The following is a 13451-nucleotide window of genomic DNA, read 5'->3' on the forward strand; positions in this document are numbered from 1 at the left end:
TCTAATTTTGATTTCATTAAGGACTATTTGCAACAATTTTCTCGCCCCTTTAGTATTATAGCCATCACTGAAACTTGGTTCAATGTCGATAAAGGAATAGATTTTTGTTTGAATGGATATGATTTAAAATACATGAATAGATTAAATAAGGCGGGCGGCGGGGTTGCTATATATGTTCATAACTCTATAAAATATAATGTTGTAACAACTATGTCTATGGCTATTGATGGAATTTTGGAATGTTTGACTATTGAGATTATGAATGAAAAAAAGAGAAATGTTATAATAAGTTGCATATATCGGACACCCAGTTCAAGTATTGACACTTTTAATGAATGGATAGAAAAAACGTTTGCTTCGGTGAACCAAAAATTACTATTTATCTGTGGTGATTTTAACATTGATTTGCTAAATCCAACAAGGTTAAAAGCCATTGATGACTTTACTGACACAATGTACAGCTTATCACTATATCCAACAATAACAAAGCCAAGCAGAATAACATCACATAGCGCCACTATTATTGACAATATTTTTACTAATGTCATGGATTTCCAAATTAATAGTGGTCTGCTTGTCTGTGATATAACTGACCACTTACCAGTTTTTACTTTGTGTGACTGTGATTTAAAAAAAATAGATACCAAGATCATGATAGCAAAGCGAACAATAAATGAAGAAGCAATTCATGCCTTCAATTTCGATTTAGCACAACAAGATTGGAGTTCGGTGTATGAAGAGTCAGATGTGGACAAGGCTTATGATAATTTTCTAGATATTTTTACTATGTGGTACAATAAACATTGTCCTGTAAACGAACACATGACAAAGAAAAAAAAGATAAAAAGTCCTTGGCTCACAAAAGGAATTATTAATGCTTGCAAAAAGAAAAACAATCTGTATAAACAGTTTATCAAAGTAAAAACAAAAGAAGTGGAACAAAGATATAAAGCATATAGAAATAAATTGACTGATATTATAAGAACGAGCAAACAACTTTATTATAGAAGAAGATTATATGAAAATAAAAACAATATAAAAGGAACTTGGGATGTGTTAAACAACTTAATTAAACAAGGATCTTCTGGAACATCATATCCTGAATATTTTACTGATGCAAATGGTGAAAATCACAACATGAGTAATATTGTCGATGGGTTCAATAAATTCTTCATAAATGTTGGCCCTGAACTAGCAGCGGACATCCCGTGTCATAAAAATGAAAATATCAGTAATATAAAATCAAATCCCTTTTCACTGTTCCTCTCAGCTACAAATGAGCAAGAAGTAATAAATATCACATTAAAATGTAAAAGTAAGTCTTCAATGGATTATCATGACATAAATATGTCTGTAGTTAAACAGGTTATTCTGAATATTGCTAGTCCCTTAACATATATCTGTAATTTATCATTTCAGTCCGGTTGTTTTCCAAAAAAAATGAAAATTGCGAAAGTAATACCACTATATAAAAGTAATGACAAACACAGTTTTACCAATTATAGGCCTATTTCTCTACTGCCTCAATTCTCAAAAGTTCTAGAAAAACTTTTTAATTCAAGATTAGAAAAATTCCTTGAAAAACATCAAATAATAAATGGTTTCAGTATGGTTTCAGAACGCAAAGAACCACTTCAATGGCGATAATTGAGGCAGTAGAAGAAATTACTGATACACTGGATAAAAATAAATATGCAGTTGGTATTTTTGTTGATCTCAAAAAGGCCTTCGACACAATCAATCACTCAATTTTACTGGATAAATTGGAAAGATATGGTATTCGAGGGAAAGCTGGTAACTGGTTAAAAAGTTACCTAACGGGTCGGGAACAATATGTTAGCATAGGGCATTACCATTCAGAGAAACTTGGTATTACATGTGGTGTTCCCCAAGGGTCAGTGTTGGGACCAAAACTTTTCAATGTATACATAAATGATATTTTTGATGTTTCTCAAGTACTTAAACTCATACTGTTCGCAGATGACACCAACATATTTTTCAGTAGCGATGATTATACTGATCTTGTAATGACCGTAAACAGGGAGCTACAATTAATAAAAAAATGGATGGACATAAATAAATTATCATTAAATATAAATAAAACTAAAGCAATGTTTTTTGGTAATTTAAAATATAATATAGAATTACCAATTATCATTGAAGGTGTACCAATTGATAATGTGAGTGAAAACAAATTTTTGGGAGTTATAATTGATAACAAAATTTCATGGAAACCCCACGTCAGACACATAAAAACCAAAATTTCTAGAAGCCTCGCAGTTTTGAACAAAGTGAAACAATTCCTTGATAAAGATGCACTTCGTACTCTGTACTGTACCCTGGTTCTTCCATATCTTACATATTGTGTGGAAGTGTGGGGAAATACATATAAAAATACAACTAATCCATTAGTCACAGTACAGAAACGAGCACTGCGTATTATTCACAAGGCTGGTTATCTAGATCATACTCACAAATTCTTTCTTCAGGCAAAGTTACTTAAATTCCAGGATCTGGTTAATTACAATACATCCATAATTTTTTATAAAGCTTTTACTAAACTTTTACCGGCAAATTTACAAACTAGATTTGAAATTCGAGAAAAGGTTTATAATGTGAGAGGCTTTGGAGAATTCAAATTACCCAGAACTCGAACAACCCGTAAAGGCTTTTGCGTGTCTGTATGTGGTGTGAAAATCTGGAACAGTCTGAGTTTACAATTGAAATAATGCAAAAATATTCATAGATTTAAATTTCTCTACAAACAGTTGGTCTGGTCACAGTATACTCAATGATGGGTTTTAGTGTGCTCTGTAATGTCTGTCCTCTTACCATTGCTGGTATGGATTCCAAAATAAAAAATAAATAAATAAAGTGTGCGTATGTATGTACATATATGTACTTGTGTGTGTAGATATATATGTATGTATATGTATGTGTGTTTGTTACTTGTAGTTATTACTGCCTGTTACCTGTGGTAATGCAATTTATAATTTATATATTCTGTATTCAGTTATGAAGGCTCTAATTGTTGGTTGCGAGCTGCCGCTTAGATGCTTGTATGTGCCCGGAGCTGTTGATGGGTCTGTATGCAATGATGGGCGTAGCTGCGGGAAGTTTGTTTTTTTTGTTGATGAGTGAGTATAGGGGTGGGATTTAATAAGTTTTCTTCGTCCCACTCCTTTTTCAGGCAATTTTTGTTTTTTGTTTTGTGTATTTTATGTTCAATATAGGTATTTGTTGTGCCTGAAAATGAATAAATAAATGAAATGAATGAAATGAAATGAATTGGCTCATCATAACAGCCAATTTTTGCACATTGAAAATCTTCAATGATCTGTTGTTTAGCTCTTTAACCGGCCGTTTTACATGTGACAACTATCATTGTTGAATAATGGAGCACTGGACTTGGAGAGCTTACATCTCTCCCCATGCTTGCTTCCCTCCCCCTCAGTCTACATTCCCTCCTGTTCTGGATTCACTGCTGTTTATCTAAGTAGAGGCAGTTACTTTCCATAGAATCCCCCAGGATTTCATCCTCATATGAAGCTTGTTTACCATTCACATATTGGTGCCCTGTGCTCTCGGTTTCTCTCTCGGTGTAACTAAATGGAAGAACAGGAAAAGATGGGTATCTATTATCCAAACATCACAAACACAGCATATTTTATAGCTGAAAACAGAATAAAATGAACACTAGAACAGCACAAATTGTGCACTACAGCTTGCTGGTGTGAAACTACAATCTACCTTGTTGCTTGATAAATGACATTCGATTTCATTTATTCATTTCTTTTACTGCCATGCTTCCGTTCTCTACTGTTATATTACCACTATCTTTGACTGTCAGGCTGCATAAAAACCACAGGTACAAGGACTCTGTGCCTTACCTTATGAGACGGTGAATCACAGACCACATTTGAGCACATAGGTAAGCCCATAGGTAACACAAGGATTTCTGTGTACACTGATGTTCTTAATTCATAGGAATTAAGAATACTTTCAGTCGCTCCCTTATTCAAAATGTGGTCACCACAGCAGGTAGTGCTGCATGTTTGATTTGGCACATTGTTATGCCTTCCCTGATACGACCTCCTCCCAGGATTGATCGCTTGTTAGGCAAATGCGTAAATCATTCAGTGACTCTTATTTTCGTGGAGAAATTATCGACATACTCTACATCCTTGTCTATATCTTTCTCTATTTACATTTTGTAAAATTTTGTGTTCCTGTTAAACCATTTATAATTTTATTGAGTATATTTCAGATTTGATTTTATTTGTACTTCCTATATTTGTTTATTTTTCCTGCCTGTCCTGTTCCAATAAGCTGACAAATGGCATAAATGGCGTGACATAAAAACCTACAGGCTTAAGAACCTGCAGGCTTAAGAATAGCTTGTTAACAGCAGAAATGACTTAAACTGGTTAAAACTTAAATCACAATTTAAAAGAATTTTTCAGATTTCCGTGAAAAATAATGAATAATGGCAGTGACCAAGTGTTTCTGAGGAAGACGAAAATATAGTAGAATTAATGATCAGATCAGGATTTAGTTCAGGCAGTGCTCCATTACTGGAGCATCGTGTAAAATAATAAAAGTTTCACAGTATTATTCAGCCCTCAAGCTTTGGAAACTAATTTGCCTAATCAGATGGTAAGCTGCATGACTTTTTTGGGGTGTATAAAATTTATAAAGGAATTTAAAAGAGCACTTTTATTTGATTTCTGGCAAAATTTTGACTCAAATCTTTAAAGATTTGATGATTTTGGCTTACACTGACTGTTAATTACACAAGTTATGTAAGTAAAGACTTTTAACTTGAATGTTTTATTTGTAAAGATCAGATGTGTTATTCAAGTCTTCCCTTGGGTTTGTTTTTTTTTTTGGTTTTTGAGCAGTATAATATGAGTTGAGTTGGCTGGGTCTCCCTGTGCTTGTGTTCTCTCTGGGTTCTCCAAGACACGGGGAAGACAGGGTTGAAGCTGTATTTTATGGCAGTACAATAAATGACAATAAATCTTAGCAAAGGTGTTAATTGTCAGTCTAGAATTTTAGTTCTGGTTGGTCCTTGTTACCTCTAATATACATGAATTTATTAAATTCATCTGAATAAAATTTTGGGATCTGATAAATGAGTAGCAGTGTCACAATGTAACCATGTGGACAGTTAAGCAGAACAGTTAACAAAAATCAAGCTCTTTATAAAAGCTGATTTCTATGTTTAAACAACAAATGATCCAAAAAGGGTAAAATTCATAAACTATTGGGACAAATAAAGAAGAAAACACAGAGAAACAAAGTAAGAACCATAAACAGTACAACACAACAAGTAAAGACAGGACCTTATGTATATATTAAGGGCTGATTAAGGACTGGACACAGGAGGGAACTGAAAAACAGAGGCACGCAATCACCTACAGGTAAGATATGTCTGTGAACGTTCTCAGTCATTCAGGTCATCGTAGTCAAAGGAGCTTGCAAAGAAAAGCGTCTGGACTTCTTTAAGTTACTTGAAGACGTTTCACCTCTAGGTTTTTCTCCCACTAGGTTTATATCTGGGACTCTCCACCATTTGACCTTAGAACTGAAGAAGCTTCTCGGATGAGAGGTGAAACGTCTTCAAGTAACTTAAAGAAGTCCAGACGCTTTTCTTTGCAAGCTCCTTTCACCTACAGGTAAAAACAACCAGGGTAGTGGGGAATGGCAGACAGGAAGCAAAACTATTACATGACATCACAGGAACACTAACCTTCAAACTAAAAGACTAAGGAGCCAAAAGGAGATGAACAGCATGAGTCTTAACACTTAATAAGAGAACAGAGAGAAGCCAAGACACAAACAAGCCCAAGGGAAACACAACAGAAACACTAGTTACTGCTACTAATGATAAAAAACAAAACAAAAAATAAGAGAAAACATAACATAATTATGCATACATAAATGCTAAAGGATCAGAAATTTGACTTTATCAAAAGATATAAAGTGATGTATGAAATAAAACTTTAAAAAATCTAGACCAAATTTGATGTGATTTTATGATTTTGGAAAATTTAACTATTTATAATTACGGCTTACAATCAGTCATGTCTTGGTCAGCTTACTAAGTCACTAAATCTAATTAAAAATAATAAAATAAAATAAAATGATTGAAAAGCTAAACAAAAAACAATCTAAAATGGACTGGTGCTTATAGCGCCTTTCTACTTGTTTGAGCACTCAAAGTGCTCACAAATGTCTTATATGGGCTGATATTCTAACAATGACTCCATCTATGAATCATTAACATGGCAGCAGTGGTGCTGATAAATATGGATGTTTGCAGCATCACTTCTGTCAAGTGGAGGCTTCAATATGGACATGCTGGCACAGAGAGAAATGTGTTTCTGACTGCTGCATCCCCATGTGTCACAGACTTGACAACTCTCTTTCATTCCCTCCATTTACTGTCATTTCCACTCACCCAGCACCTGTGATTTATCATAGCAGTAGCAGGAAAAATGAATATGAGATTAAACGAATAAATCTGCTGGTTTACCTTGCTGATTAGATTGAAAGGGAACTTAAGCTAGCGAGCAAAGTATAGCGGAGCTGGGTAATAAAGTGAAGGAGACAAGGCCTCTTATTTCTTAGACCACTGGACTAAACAACAGATAATGTAAGTTTAACATCAATGCAATTCACTCCTAATGGCACTCGCTGGAGGGAGGCACATGGATGCAGCTGTTAGCACGATCACCCGGCGGTTGGCTTGATCCTTTCTGTGCGGATTTTGCATATACTCCCCGTGCTCGTGTGGATGTTCTCTGGTTTTCCTACACGGTCCACAGTCATGTATTTGTCTATGTCATTGAGAGAGCATTATTTGCTTGTAGAAAGAAAATATGTAGACCATTTTGCTTCCAGCTTTCATTGTGTTTTCTGTGTCTAGTAAGGTTTTATGAAAATGTTTGTATCCTTGCTATTTGAGTGTTTTGAAAGGGGATTAACTTAATTCCTCTTACTTATGGAAGGACAAGTGAGAGATGAGTTGTTTGTAAATGGATATACGAAGGCTAAGATGTTGCTTCTAGCAAAACATCCACTTGAGATGCAATTTCAGTCAATTACTATGCAACAATTTCATAACCCACAAATCAAATTATATGCCCCCACTTATCCAAGCACTCCTTGCAAATATTTACCAGGCACGGCAACGGCGCTGGTATTGTTTTAACCTTGTGTGTGTTTGTGTACGGTGTACGATGGTTTTGAGTACTTTGGTAGGTGTTTATAAGTTTGTTTGTGTCTGTCTGTCACGAAACTTGTAGGTGTAAAACTGAGATCAAAATATGCTGGAAGCATGCTCTCACAGCAGAGTGTTGAGTGAAAGAGCGCCAGAAGGGGAGCATAAGGTCTAATTGTTTGGTCATTAATAGGTGTGGTCTGAGAAGTCACTGGTGATTATACAGGCTGTAGTTATTTTTATATTACTGATTGTCTGAGGCATAATTTAAAAAAAAGACACGTTTTAAAAAAGGAGAATGCTGCATTTCTATAATACTTGTTATTTATGAAGCCATCTGTGCTACAACTTCAGCATACTGAAATAAAATCTTTTAAATTTTCCATCTGTCTGAAGAGAAGCACCTATAAGAATCAAACCAATCAGAGTTGACAAAAGTACAGAAGTACAGACATTCTGTACTTAAGTAGAAGTACAAATTCTTTGGAGGATCTTTCTATTTTTGTTCAAAGCTAACTGAACCTTGTGCAATATTAACATAATGATAAAATAATCTGACTAGATGGGAATACAACTTTAGTCTAACTTTTAAAAAAAATTCAGTTATACTCAGCTTGAATCTGAAGAAAAAGAAGGAGAATTATTTTCTGTTGCCTACATTGTAGAGGGTGACTTTGCCTCTAAACAGTCAGTCAGTACAGTCAGGGGTTAAATTGGATTCAGCAGGGGGGTTAGATTGGCTGTAATGGCTCAGTGTGGGGAAAAGAATCATAAGTCAAAATCATTTCTATTAAGAGCTCCAGTAGATTTTTTTAGTGTGTCAGCTCTGATCAGCTGACCCCAGCTGACTGTTACGAAATCAGTTTCACCCCGGTTCTTTTTATTCCTCGGGCATCCAGAGACGCCACCGGAGCTCAGTAGTCATTTTCACAAAACCTTTATTCATCTTTATTCATCTTCATTTAAGCATGCATCTTCTAGAAGGGGAGATGTGCCAGGCTGGTGTCCCTCTGCAGATTTTCCACTCCTTTGTTTGTTACAGCCAGCTTTATAGAAGTGACCACATCATAAAACTCCCATGGTGTGCTGCAAACTCTGTGTCTGTGTGTATGCACGAGCACGTGAGTGCCTGTGTGTGCGCGTACCTGTATGTCTATGTGAGTGCACGTGAGTGAATGTATGTGCGTACCTGTGTGTATGTGTGAGTGCACGTGAGTGAGTGTGCGTGTGGATGTGTGAGTGTAACAGTTTAAGCACTGTGTGTGTGTGTGTGTGTGTGTGTGTGTGTGTGTGTGTGTGTGTGTGTGTCTCTGCGTACGTGACTTCCTGCCGGTCATAAAAGTAATCTCCTCACCTAAGCTACACCAAATTCCTCTGCACAACAGAGAAAACAGAGTTAGCATATTACAAACACTGAGACCCCCACCCAGGTCTCCACTGGGGAATTTCCACTCGACATTAACTTCTCTTTGTCTTACTTTCACAGTTCAAAGTGGGGGAGGGCCTCCTAGAAATCTACTCCAAAGTTCATGACACACTCAGGCCTTTATTGCATGCAGGGCAGTGTCAGTGTCTCTACAATAATTCTACATCCTACCTAACACATTTTTAAACTCTCAAATAAGCCTTGCATATCTTCAAGCTGAACCACAACTTAATTAAACCAGATGCGGGCAGATGTTTCGTGAGTTGTCCTGTATGCTTTCCATCCTCTACACTGACAGTACACTGTTTATGCTTTTTCTAGATAGTTGGAAGTCAGTCAATGGATCTCAGCATCATCAGCTAAAGTCACTGTTACATGTCATGTAACCTAATTCTGAGCATGAGCCGTGTCTGACCAACACACCATGTGACAAACTGCACACAAACCGTTTGTGTGTTTGCTGATGTTCTTTGCACTGATAGACTTTGGTACACGTCGTCTCTTTTTATGCGACATCGTCTGGTGATTACTGGGGGTACAGGACTGCCTTTCATGTGTTCCTGTTTAGGCTCAAATTGGTTTGATGTTTGGAGGTGAAATAATAACTTCTCTCAAATGCATTAAAGAAAAAGTAAAGAGCCTGTTTTGAATTTGAATTTAAGGAGTAGAGAGTAAAGATATTTGTTTAAAAATGTAGAGAGTAAAAGTAAAAAGTAGTCAGAAACAAAACCTACTCAAGTAAAGTACAGATAATTGAAAACTGTACTTAAGTAGAGTAACAAAGTATTTTTTTTTCTACTTACTTCCAACCTCTGAAACCAATGGCATATTTTTTTCCTTTATACACATGTCATACATCATATTTTAATGCTACAATACTGTGTCTTCTTCTCTGCCACAGCTCTAGCAAGCAACTGGTCCAGGTGGTTGACCACATAGTTAGGACACCACTGTGGCTCCCAGTCTTCCAAGCCTTTCTATTAATGGTATTAGTTCTAGTGTGCTGAGATCGAATTATCGGCACTTCAAGTCATCCCTGATCTAATTGGTCCATGTTTTCTTTGGTGTGTTTCATTTGACATACCAATAAGCAGACTGTTGGCTCCACAGAAATCAGTGTAGTAGATTTCCCCCCAATCTGCAGCCGTTTCTGAAACACTGAAGGATCTTGTTTCATTAAGGCCAAGGTTTCGTGGCCATGAACGAGCATGGTTAGGATCGCTGTTTGAAAGTGATGGAAACTGGCCTTTGTACTATTGTTAGACTTCTTATAAAGGCACCACAAAAGTGATGTATTTGCAATTGCCACTTGGCTCATTCTGCTGTGCACGTCTGCTGTTGATGCTGTTGACTTCTTTTCTTAGACTTGGGGGTAGTTAAACTTGCTGTCGTCAGTGGACATGAGATTGGTCATGAATTGGTCGGCACACGATACCTTATCAAACCCTGAAATTCGTATTAGTGAAACAATGGGCAACCTAAATAAAGAAATTTAATTAACAACTTGTGTGAATGTGGAAGGAGAGTGGAATGGGAACGAGACAGAAAGCTGAGAGATGGAGCTGTCTGAACAATGACTGCATGCTGATGTAGTAACCCTAATTATCAGACAGCTCATTTAGTCTGACAGAATGATTCACAGCCACTGGAACAATATCTGCTGTATCCATGGTGAAACCCAATAACACACACACACACACACACACACACACACACACACACACACACACACACACACACACACACACACACACACTTTACTGACATTGATATTAGACACTGGCCAGATAGATATTTTTATAACTTTTATAACTCTAACTTTTTTTTGCCTTTTTAATTAAAGATACCAGATGTCTTTATATTTACAGATCAGACCTGGAATTCAGTGTTTCATTTTCCACTATTTTACCCAGGTTCTAAGAATTTAAGCATCTAACTTTCACACAATTATTCTGAAACTCACTTAATAAATATTACCTGCAACACCTGTCTTGGTAGTTGCTATTACAACTAGAGATTACTGAGGTACAACATAAATGCAATGGCAAGGGGGGAGTGATCATCATCAGATCAACACTATAAGATTGGGCACCAAGTCCTAAGAACGTATAGAATATATATATATTTGACATGGAATATTTAATTTTTCTATTTAATATTTCTCTCTATTTTGGATTCTCCAGACTGATCCAGATTCTGGCTGGAAACTAAGTGCAGCATGATTATTTTCACATTAATTTTGTTGGCAATTATATAATCTTCTAAGAGACTGTATCTACTAAAAAATTACCCAGCAAAAAAAGTATCTTTGTTTTCCAAATCTTAGTAAAGTTTAAAAGAAACTAAACAAAGATCCTTCAGACAGGATCAAGGTCAGGAAGAAAATCCAAGGAGATGAGCCAGCTTCTTATTATAGTCAAAGGAACATCATAGCCTGTTCTTTAGGAAATTTTTCAGGCATGATTTGATTCAGTTCAGATCCAGGAAGCACAGCGTGTTTCTAAAAAGCAAAACATACAACAGATGAGATGAACTCAAGACCATATAATCACATGACACTGATCTTAGGGCTAATTCAGAAAGGTTAGCATCAAATGCCACAGAAAAACCAATCCTGTTACCTTTGGATGGGAAGTGTTTACCTGGTATACCAAAGTGTTTGCAGGAATATCCTGGAAGTTTGGTAACGTATATCTAAAACAAATCTAAACCAGTGTGACATACACAGCTAGAGTTATATACAAAAACAGTCATAAATAGAAATGATGCACCTGAAATGGTTCTAAGTGACGATTGTGACATAAATCTAAACAAAATTATAATTATTCGGCACAATTCTGTGTTTTTCAAGGAATATTGAGCTGAGAGCCGAATGCCTCCTCCACCTGCAACGTCTGCTATAGTGCTTTGCGAGACTGTCATTTAAATGATGGCAGCCAGCACACATTCAGCAAAAACTTACAGGTGAAGCACATCTTTCCGAACACCATGCCGTCCGTACCACTTTTCCAGCTTGGAAGAGAATTCTAGGATATGAATTTACAAAAAAAAATGGAGGTACACATCAGGGTTTTGGTTCCTTCCTTGAAAATTCAGTCACATCTTCTCACTGGACCCCCTTCAAATAAGATACATTAGTAGTATAGTAGTAGTATATTTACTGAAGGTATGGTCACCTTCACTCTGTGAGTTACAGGACCTAGAGGTTTTAAACCTGTTCTAAGGATTTGCATACAGATATTTCCCTCATATTCTGAATCTCCAAATTAACAATGAGAGACAGTTTTTTTCCTTTCATTTCATTGGTATTCTTTATCTGTGGCTGCACTTTTAATCAAAATTTAATTAAAACTTGATTTTGTTTGTTTTATTGTTCATGACCTGACATCCAGTTATATATTTCTTTTAAACCTGAATTCCTGAATTTTAAACCTTATTCCTATTTATTCCTATTTATTCTATTTATCCCCTTCGTACATTTTATTTATATTAGTCTCTGTATTTATATATGTTTGTGTATGTGTGTGTGTGTGTATATATATATATATATATATATATATATATATATATATATATATATATATATATATATATATATATATATATATATATTAGGGGTGCAACGATACACAAAATTCACGGTTCGGTTCGGTTCGATACTTTGGTGTCACGGTTCGATATTTTTTCGATACAAAAAAATGTTCATGCATTTTTAATTTGTCATTTATTAAAATTATAAATATATATTTTAACTCAAAAGTACAGTTTTTAAATTTAACCCTAACCCTTGTGCGTGTTTTTTATTTTGACAGCGAATGCGCACCTGCGGACCACTTATGTGCAGCCCTGGTTATTTAGCTCATCATATTGCAGCCACAGAAATTCTTTTGTCCATGAAACCATAAAGCTGCACTTTCTTTTTGCCTTATAGTCTGATTTGTCATAACTTCTCCGTTTTGTGGTAAGCTTTTCTTTGGCTGTCACTTCTTCACCCTGACCTGTCTTATTTGGCTCAGCAGAACTGAAATGCTTTTACACACTCACTCACATAAGCTCAGCGATTCTCTGCGCGATCAACCTCTCACATGTTTAAGCTTGCTGCGGGAGATTTCACTTGTCATGTTTGCATAGTAAGCTAACGATTAATAAGACGATGTCAGAGGAATTGGTGCACAAATTATCATCACTCACAGATCAGTGCTGTCGCTCTCTATACACAGTTCGCACGATTGCAAAGTGAAAGCAAAAAAACGAGCGCAAATTCAAACGCGACTTCAATATGTCACATATTGACAGTGGCTCACCGATGCCAATGACATAATTACCCAGCTACATTTCTGAAAGAATGCAAAAGCATTGACATATATTTTTCCTACAATAGCCCGACGGGCAGGGCAGAGATAGATTTTGGTAGCCCGACTGAAAAAATCGCTAGCTCCGGGACGTCGGGCTAGCGATATTGCAAGCCCTGTATCTGATTGAGGAATCACTCATCTTTGGAAAAGAGAGTTTATTACAGAGAAATGGCTCTTTCCAAAATAAAAGCTATACTATCCGCTTCTTCTGGGCTATATTCTCAGCAGCATAAGGAGAATCATGTGCTAACAGCTGTCTAAATGACTCGGTTAAAGTTAGTAGCATGCTTGTTGTTTTTTGTCTGCTTCCACTTGTCTTTGCACTAGGATGATGTCGGCGTAAATGTGCAGTCATATTCGTCGTGTTCCCACTAGTGCTTTCAGGTTAATCTCGTTGAAATGACCTTAACGCCACAACACGGCAAATCTCCGTTAACGAGCTACC

General features: G+C 36.2%; 1 long non-coding RNA gene across 1 annotated transcript in view; it reads left to right on the top strand.

Annotated features, from left to right (window-relative positions):
* The first annotated feature begins 5182 nt into the window (after positions 1-5182).
* The window catches only part of LOC147338999 (uncharacterized), a 46970-nt gene continuing 38701 nt past the window's right edge, over positions 5183-13451 (top strand). The window contains exons 1-2 of the long non-coding RNA XR_015128626.1: positions 5183-5423; positions 5551-5678. This is a non-coding gene — a long non-coding RNA (uncharacterized LOC147338999). The remainder of the gene's footprint in view (positions 5424-5550; positions 5679-13451) is intronic.

This window comes from Aulonocara sp. 'chitande type north' Nkhata Bay, linkage group LG1 (assembly GCF_057382095.1).
Source record: "Aulonocara sp. 'chitande type north' Nkhata Bay isolate Kocher_YH1m ecotype deep benthic linkage group LG1, A_spYH_male_GT1.1, whole genome shotgun sequence".
NCBI classification, from domain to species: domain Eukaryota; kingdom Metazoa; phylum Chordata; class Actinopteri; order Cichliformes; family Cichlidae; genus Aulonocara; species Aulonocara sp. 'chitande type north' Nkhata Bay.